Raw genomic sequence first — 9,889 nt, forward strand, 5'->3', positions numbered from 1 at the left:
GAGCGGGAGTCACGCGTGATCAGCGGCTGCCCGGCAGCGTGGAGAGGGAGTCATTCCTGCGTGTACAGAAACCCGGCAGCGTGTCCCAGCGCAGCTCTTGGGTAAGTCCCTCTTGCTGGCTGAGTCAGTGTCACGTCCCTTCCCACCCCTTCTCTTCCTTCTCCGTGTTCCTGTGGGAGAAGCGAAGTGGGCAGGGAAGATCGTTTGCTTAATAACTAAAGAGCCATGCTGGGTCTTCTTCCGGAAAGTATCTGCGTAAAGACGCCCGTCTTGTCGGAAACAAAAAAATATTGAGTGCAGTTTTAAAACGCTGTTTCTAGGGCGGGGTGGGGGGGGGGAAGACAATATCTTGTGCCATCTCAAAAGTGCCGCACGCTGTACCTTAAGTACAGTTAAGTTTTCACTGGCCAAAATAAATTAACTTTTGTGCATAAGATTCTCCCAGAAGTCCCAGCTATTAGTGGTGGGTTGTTTTTTTTAAGGAAGGGTGTTCTGTTTGCTTTAAAAAAAATGGATATGAAATTGGTAATTTTGTGCAGTGATGATAGGATGGGAGAAATGGATAGAAGGTAGGGGTTTAGGTATTCAGTTCTGGGCCTTCTCTTTTTCTGTGTCTAGAGTGGCCTTTTTTCCCAGAGGAAGAGGCTGAGTGTGGAGGGAGGACTGGTGAAAAGAAATGTTACTGTACAGGACAGGGGTAGGCAATCTCGGCTCTTTTATGACTCATGGACTTCAACTCCCAGAATTCCTGAGTCAGCATAGCTGACTCAGGAATTCTGGGAGTTGAAGTCCATGAGTCATAAAAGAGCCGAGGTTGCCTACCCCTGGTATAGGACAACTTGATATGGTGTAATAAAGGCCATTGCAGGGCTTTCATAAAGCAATTGTAAAAATGTAATATAGCAACAAAGAGTACAATTAGTCTTATTTATAGATTTGTATTTACATCCCATCTTTCTTCCAGGCACGAAAGGCAATGAAGGTAATACCTAGCATTACCTTATGTCATTATCTCATTCCTATCTCTTGCTTGTTTCTCTTGTGTGGAATCCATTGGGAATAACTGCTGCCTGTGTTGAATACTTTGGATTATATTAATTATAGGGGTTACTTTTTTGTTCCTCACTTTGATAGAGCCCATTAGGTTTCTCATTTGATCATAACTAGGTAAAGGTTCCCCTGCACATGCGTGCTAGTTGTTTCCAACTCTAGGGGCTGGTGCTCATCTCCGTTTCAAAGCCGAAGAGCCAGCACTTGTCCGAGGACATCTCCATGGTCATGTGGCCAGCATGATTAGATGCCAAAGGCGCACAGAACGCTGTTACCTTCCCACCATAGTGGTCCCTATTTTTCTAATTGCATTTTTTACGTGCTTCCGAACTGCTAGGTTGGCAGAAGCTGGGACGAGTAATAGGCGCTCACTCTGCTATGCAGCACTTGGGATTCGACCTGCCAAACTGCCGATCTTCTGATCGACAAGCTCAGCGTCGTAACCCACTGAGCCACTGCGTCCCTAGATCCTAACTACATTGCCCCTTTTCTGACTGTACAAAATCAAACAGCATGGACCTGCATTACCCTTTTTTAATGCATTCTCTGCTCCTGGTTTCTGCTGAACTGCAGTCTAGAGCCCACTGCCATCTGCCTAATTAACCTTTTTATACCACAGCTAATAAGTACCACTTTGCAGGATAATAAAAAGAGCATAGTCAGGGTGGAGATACGTTAGAGGAGAGTTGCAATATCCCTTCAATTGTGAGTGCAAGCAGGTTGAGCACATAAATTTTCATCTCATGACGGGACACTGCAAGAACTGTAAATTTAGGCACAGGTTATAAGTCCCTTCATTCAACACTGTTGTAATTTTGAATGGTCACTGAATAAATAGTCATAAGTCTGGAACTACCTGTAAAGTGTTTTATTTATTATATTTGTACAGTTGCCCATCTCACATGAAAGTGATTCTGAACAAAAATGTTGCTATGTGGATATTAGTGTAGTATTATGACTTCTGTCTGGAAGATAGTCTTGGATTTCAAAATAGAAACTTTGATTCTACATTTTCATTATGCTTTTAGTGAACTCTGTTTTAAGTTAGTATATTTTAAAATAAAAGTTTTCAAACATTCACAATTTTTTGAGTATTTCAAGAAGAAGCTGTTAAACTGAATCAATTACTACCATTTCAAGGGGAAAAAGTAAACCTTATTGTGGCCTCCCCTAACCAATATACACAAATACATCTATGCACTGGCAATGATTTTCTCCAGCAAAAAAAAATATTTAAGTCACTGCAGGGAGTAGATATAGCTAAAACAAGCCATTTTAGTGGACTGACACGCATTTTAATTAATTATATTTACAATCTTTAATTTATTCTTAGTTTTTAATTTTAATTTATTGCACAGATGATTTTAATTTTATTTTTATCTTAATTTCTGTACTTTATGTTTTGTTGTTAGCCGCCCTGAGTCCTTCGGGAGATAGAGCGGGATATAAATCCCATCAATCAATCAATAAATAAATAGGAAGAAGTGAGAAGATACTTTCTCATACCTGGCTAGTATTCTGAGGAATAAATGAAGACAGATGATGGCAACGGGAATTTTTTTTCCTAGTGATTGTAGGGGTAACAGTGCCATGTTTGGAAACTTTTGTCTACACCTGTTCTATAGCCAAACTAAGAATGGCATTTTGTATTTAATAGACACCTTTTAAAAATGTAAAGTTTTAGGGAATGGACAGAGGAACAGGCTGATGATTATGGGATTTGAAAAAGAATCAGTGAGACTAAAACCCTTTATTAGTGTAAGTGTACTTTTTACCAGTACAAGGAATGATTTCAAGAAAGGGTTTCACTATGAACACAGAAGGAAAGAATTAGACTCTTCCCCTCCATCAAGGGCCCCTGATAATTATAAAGGCCCTTACACCTGTGATTACTAATTATTTTTCATATTTACAGATGAAAACTGAGCTGCTAGTAACTGATTAGGAAAAGTGCTATAGATTTGTGGTAAACAGTGCAAGCAAAGCATAAATCTACATTCTAGAAGGATTCTGCATTGATTTGTTAGGAAAGCAAAATTATACCCTCAAATAAAAAGATTTATATAAAACGTGCTTAGCTTGAACAAAACATTGGGAGAGATAGAAAAGCAATGACTTCCTTCAGAGCAATGTTGCTTGAAATAATTGTTTTTCAGGAGCATGAAACTGATCGTTTCAAGCAAGGTCAATCAAATGGGGCAAAATTTAATCTTTTTTTCCCTTCTGATGATCTTGAGAAGTATTTTGAGAGGTCATAGAAAGCTGTAAACTATTTCTTCCCAGTGGGTCTGTGTTAAATCTCTGGCTTTACATAATCAGTAATGGTAAATATTAGCAGTATGTTCCCTGCTATGCAACTTACAACCTGACCAGTTGGTAAGCGTGAAATGAGTGAGTTGGTAAGCTTTCTGTGATGATTCATAAGTCTGCTTTTTGTGGGTCAGCAAATAGGGCAAGAATAAGTGGGAGATCTTCCCTTCTGTTCATTAAGATGCGACCATGAAATCCTGTCTTGTTCACGCTTGCCCAGTATCGAATGTCACTTTTCAAAGCTTAGCAAGAACACTACAGCAGGATCTTGTGACATTAACCATGATTTTTTTTACCTTGTTGAGTCTGGGGGAAAAATTGCTCCTGTAGTATGAGCTCTGAACTCTCTGTGGGAATGTGAAGCACTATTCTTCTTGTCCTGAGCATGTTCATTGGCAGGAGAGAAAAGCAGTCTAACCACCCAGTTCTCTTCCTTATGTTGTTTTAACATCTAGGTGAAATCCCTGGAATAGGTTATCCAACAGTGTGAGGTGAAGTATCAGTTTGTCACTGATATCCAGTTGTATATTGCCACCTACCTAGACCTGGCAGTAGATGTAGCAAAGATTGTTATCTTTTCCTGGAAGCTGTAAGGAACTGATGGGACACAACAAGCTTAAATTATTTTAGCAGGATGGATTGCAATTCATATAGATGTATCTGGAACAACTTTCTTTTTGCCTTCAGTATTGGCTCTGGATGTGACTGAATTTTACAGGAGGTGAGTTGCTGTAGCTGTAACTCATAGCTGTTTCTAGCAGCAGATTTAAGGTCCTGGCCAAAAGACCACTTGCTAGGTTTTGGTTCTTAAGCCAATTGCAGTCCTTTCTTGAACAGAAGCCTCTGATAGCGTGACTCACTCTCAACACACTCTTTTTACTCTTAATGTATTGTCCCAAAGGCAACTGGACTTGGGACAAACTGAATGATTGAGAACCTCTGTAGACATCCATGTGTCCTAATGTATTGGTTGGCTGCCTTTGAAGATGACACAGGAATTACATCTGGTCCTAAATGCAGTAATTCAGATCGGTGTAACTATATTAACAGCAATACAATAGAACTGTAGTTGCTGCATTGGCTGATAATAGGTTTTTGAATCCAATTTAAATTGTGGTAAAACACTTTATGGCAGGGATGTCAAACTCAATTTCATTGAGGGCCGCATCAGCATTGCGGTTGCCCTCAAGGGGCCAGGTGGGTATGGCCTACTGGGTGGGCGTGGCCAGCTCTACATCGTTCGCATCAAGGGTGCCTATGGGAGCCTGGGCAGGAGTGGGACCGATCTGAGGGTCTCTGGCAGAAGGAGGGTCTCTGGGCCAGGGCCAAGGCAGTGGGGGCCGTTCCCTCACTGTTTCCAGGATGGCTTCGCGGGCTACATGAAACCACTTCGTGGGCCGGATCCAGCCCCCGGGCCTTGTGTTTAACATGTCTGCTTTATGGCTTGACTTCTGGATACTTTTGAAGCTGTTTTCTTCAAACTGAATCCCTCCACCCACTCCCAACCTGAAGAGAGATAAAAGAGTAATAAACCTGAAGATGGACTTTTTCTGCCTTAACCATCAGTTTTTAGACATCTTACCATCCCTGTGCACAAGAATCCTCCTTCTATTAACTCCCCAGAAGGCTGTGAAAACAATATTATTTCTTGGTTGATAAAGATTCCTTCTTCTGAGGAAGGAGCTGACTTTGACTGTGTGCAACAGCACTTTAAAATGTCTATCTGGCTTTTTTGTAAAATCAGCTGTCTCGTGGCACTTCCTCATACTGCAGGGCTACCCTGTATCAGGCAAATGAGACTAACTATAACTGTTTTTAGACTGACTTTTGTCCATTATTTTTCTAGGCACAATTTCCTGAGCAACCTTTGAAAATGCTACGCTGGAGTGTGGGATTTTATTGCTGCCTGCAAAATTTGATGAATTTTCAGTTTTGTTTGCAAAATGAACAATACCACCGTTTTAGCCAACTGGCATTCAAGCCTATCAGATTTTAATGAAGATGTGATAAAAATGTGAACTCACTGTGCGGTGCCAGGAGTCCTGTTTTTGACCCTTATTTTTATTTTTCAGCATTGTCTGTGGTATCATCTGTCTCCTAATCTTCTAAGGGAAATAAACAATGATGTACCTATATTCATACTGAAAAATACTTTACTAATAAGAATTTTAAGTATCACAAATAATTATGTTTGTACCCTGTCTCCAGTTTAACTATTATTAGCTTCTTTGAGTACCATTGTTGAAAATATACTAGATAACCTATGACCCATTGGATCATCATGCCAGAGATATTTCCTTACCAGAGTCCTCAATCATGTTTGTACCAGATCAATTTATCTATGCCTTCCATGCCTTCAACAATGGCAGAGATTCTTAGGTACCGTCTTCACTGGAAAAGTTGGGATACAGTCAGGATGTATCTGCTTTGAAAATAAGCCATGTTCAACTCTGTCACACAGTCAAACATCAGGTGTTGGCCAAAGGAATTGTTTTTATGACATTTTATATTAGGTCATAAAATGTTTTATGATAATTTTATGCCAATTTTTATATACATTTGCCAAATTTCAATTCCATGGAAGTCATGGATTTTGGATTTTGGATGCATTCTATAAGTTAGCCCATTTGACGTACCTTGGTTCAAAGACTGTTGTCATATGATGCACTGTTTCATCCGGTTAAAGGTTACAGGAACAAGAGTTTTAGTAATATGTAAAAGATAGAAACGGTAAATGAAGGAACAAAAGAAGTTGAGAAATATTCATGATGCCTATGGACAGCAGACACCAGCAAGACCAGGCTTTCTGCATCACTTGAATATAAGCTAACATGCTGCAAAGCAAAGTGCCATTATTAGTACCATTATTATAAATATAGCAATAATTATTACCATCATTATTTACAAATGATGGACACCATTGATATGTTTTTAAACGATCAAAAGTTTCAGTCCATACATCCGTCTCTAGAAAAAAGGTAAGTTAGTTGTGATATCCTGTGGAGATAAAAGGGACAACAATAAGATCCCTGCTAGATGTGGTATATTCCCATATAATGAAACATTCTGAGTCCCATAGTGTTTTTAAAATTATTAAATTTATATCCTGCTTTTATTTTGTGCCTCTCAAGATGGCATGTGCAGTGCACCCATTTCCTCTTTCTCCCACAACAACAACCCTGTGAAGTAGGTTGAGCTGAGAGCCTGACTGTCCAAAAACATCCAGCTAATGTTCATGTCTAATGGACGACTAGAACCTGTGGTCTCCCAATCCAATGCTTTAATCACTGTACCATATTGGCATTCTTTGATCAACTGGATGAATTTGGGAACATTGTGATCTTGGATGGATGGAAAAAGCACCTTTCAACTGTCACTTCCCAACAACCAATGTATAAACAGGCATGCTGCTTATGATTGAAATGACATTAAATATCCGTTGTTACTGCACTATGTGAAAATGTATGTCCTTCTGTTGGCTCTGAATCTTTGATTATTTAGCATAGTAGATTGTCTTAACATAGTATTTGTGAGAGATTTTAAAAAATTATGTGTATTCATGTTGATTTTCATACCTCTCTTATGTTTTTTCCTTATGCTCCTTCATTTTAATGTGAAGAGCCCCAGTTATAGTTTCACCTCAAATGTGACCTGCTCCAGGCTTTTAATAATTTTGGTTCCCCTGGTTTTTCACCTTTTCCAACTTGGTAGTATTCTTCTAAGGTGCAATGGCAACATAAACTTCCAAATGGTCTTACCATATTTTTATATTAGTGTGTTCTGTTTTCTGTTTCCTTCTTACTTATTTGAAGCATGGAATTTGCCTTTTTATAGCAGTTGCACACTAGATTCACATTTCCATCAAATCATACACTATAATTCCTTTTCCTAGTTTGTCATTATTGAGTAGGTCTAATTTTTGTGTGCAGTGTTTCTCCATCTCGGTTCCTTTTATTTTAATAGTGAATTATATTTTTCATTTTGAAATCTATTAATCCATTTTGAAGAGACTTTGGAGCACTCCACAAATAGTGGTCTTCAGCCTGCTGTCCGCACAAGCATTTGAATGAGCCAGAGCCTACTGGTGCACACAACTATGACCCTGGACTCCCAACTTCCTCTAAAACCAATCTGGGTCCCTCAGTTGTGGGGTTAGACCCAGTGCAGTCTGACATGTCCTGAAAGCTATAAGAGACCTAAATTAAGGGTCCACATGAAGTGCAGTTAAATGAAACTACAGAAGAAACAGTTGTTACTCTAATGAGCAACATAAAAATGCAGAAATTTTCAGTATCTTACAATACTCCATCCTTTCTGTATTTATTCCATTCTTCTCAAAACCTAAATAAAATATACCCAGATAAATCTTTTTATTGGTTATCATTAGCTAACTGTATTAGTCCCTTATTTATGGCCTGTGTAAACATTTATGTATATTTCTCTCTTAGGTGCAAAATCCATTTTCTTTATGTGTATAATTGTAGAAGAACAGGCAGAGCTGAGGGACGGAGGTAAATGTGTCATCAGCTTAGAGTCCTTATGTTGCCACAAACGTTTTCTGTCCAGACACCCTTAAATTCCATTCACTCTTATTTGGCCAATTCAGATTTGAACTTTAGTTGAATAGATTCTTGTGCATAGGCTTGAAATAATAAATCTTTTATGCTGCAACTGTACTAAACAATAGAGCTACCAAGCAAGTTGTTAAAGATCCATGAATCAACCAATAGGAAATACAAGGAGGGTTTTTTAAAATTTTCATGTGGCAACTGTAAGGTTACCAGAATTAAGTCATGTAGTTAGGTAAACAAGATTTCATATCCCAGGGACATGATGCAGCTAAAATGTAAGTGATAATATAGGAATATATACAATTTTCAACCATTATTGAAAATCTGTATTGTATTGAATATAAGTATTTCTTTGCCTCCAAGCCCAAACTGATTCCTGACAGATTAGATTTTTTAAAATAAAATTGTGAAAGATAAGTAGGACAATGGGATAACTCACCAAATCTTACATTGGTTATATACATTCTACATTGCTGACATTACAAAACGCTGGCTTTTTATTTTAACCACAGGTTTCAAGTACTTTGGGTCAATGGCCTATTTGGAATTTTAATGGTATGTTATGAGCGATATCCTAAACCGATCACATCTTCCATGGCAAATCTTCCATCTTCATCGCCAAATATCCATTGACCAGAAGGGAAGTGCTGGGTGGTGTAGCTGCCCACCACCTGCTTTTCTAAGAAGGCTTCTGTGCTTTGTTGAGACATACATGTTATACTTGAGGCTGATGTTTTGCTTTGGCAGCATACTAAATTTCTACTCATTTTTCTGTTAGAAGAATCTTTAAGAGATAAATGGGTCAGGGAGTTTGACAGGTGCCAAGAATGGACACACTTATCCTCTGGTGGGGAGGAGAGGAAAAAGAGAAGATCACAAAAATGAAACAACTTTTATCTACCCTCCTACGGTAGTACTATGTAAATCTCAATGGACTCGGGTTCCTTTTAAGAAGTAGGGTTCCTTTAATAAGTAGTATTAAATTGTGAACTTAAAATGATGAGATAAGAGAGGCATGACAGTTTTCTAATAAGCTAAAAAAACATACATAAATGGAATTGCAAACCCAGAGGAAAATGGTAACTTAACCTTCATCTAAACAAATGACTCATCAATTCAGAAATGTAACACAACACAGATTTCTAATGAACCATTCGGCAATTCAGACAAACATACACGGGAACCCACTTCCCCACTGTTATGCATATTTTCTCAGCACACAGCTTGAAGCACCCCAGAAGCGGTGGTGAGACCCCTCCTCAAAAAGCCTTCCCTGGACCCAGCTGTTTTAAACAACTTTCGCCCGGTCTCCAACCTTCGCTTTCTTGCGAAGGTTGTTGAGAGCGTAGTGGTGCATCAGCTTCCTCTGTTCCTAGAAGATACTGATTATCTAGACCCGTACCAATCGGGTTTCAGGCCCGGACACAGCACGGAGACGGCATTGGTCGCTCTGATGAATGATCTCTGGCGGGCTTGGGACAGGGGTCATTCCTCTGTCCTGGTCCTATTAGACCTCTCTGCGGCTTTTGATACCATCGACCATGGTATCTTACTTCGGCGTCTCAGGAGATTGGGAGTGGGAGGCACTGTTCTTCAGTGGTTCTCCTACCTTCTGGAACGTTCACAGTGGGTGTTGGCGGGTGACCAGAGATCGACCCCGAGGCCTCTCATTTATGGAGTTCCTCAGGGGTCGGTCCTCTCACCCCTCCTGTTTAACATCTATATGAAGCCGCTAGGTGAGATCATCCGTGGTTTTGGAGTGGATTATCATCAGTATGCTGATGACACCCAGCTTTTCATCTTAACCCCAAACCACATCAGTGATGCCCTTGACGTGATGTCCCGTTGCCTGGAAGCGGTCCGGGAATGGATGGGGAGGAACAGGCTTCAACTCAACCCGGACAAGACTGAATGGCTGTACATACCGGCATGTCAGGATATTCAGAGTATTCCATCCC

At 39.7% G+C, this 9,889-nt stretch overlaps 1 long non-coding RNA gene across 1 annotated transcript; it reads left to right on the forward strand.

Moving 5' to 3' along the window:
* Nucleotides 1-32: 32 nt before the first annotated feature.
* On the forward strand, nt 33-6,811 carry LOC310639143. Its single transcript, XR_014492246.1, has 2 exons — nt 33-101; nt 5,207-6,811. It is a non-coding gene; the product is annotated as an uncharacterized lncRNA (long non-coding RNA).
* Nucleotides 6,812-9,889: the final 3,078 nt, after the last annotated feature.

The sequence above is a fragment of the Vipera ursinii genome (assembly GCF_947247035.1).
Source record: "Vipera ursinii genome assembly, chromosome: 3".
Taxonomy (NCBI): Eukaryota; Metazoa; Chordata; class Lepidosauria; order Squamata; family Viperidae; genus Vipera; species Vipera ursinii.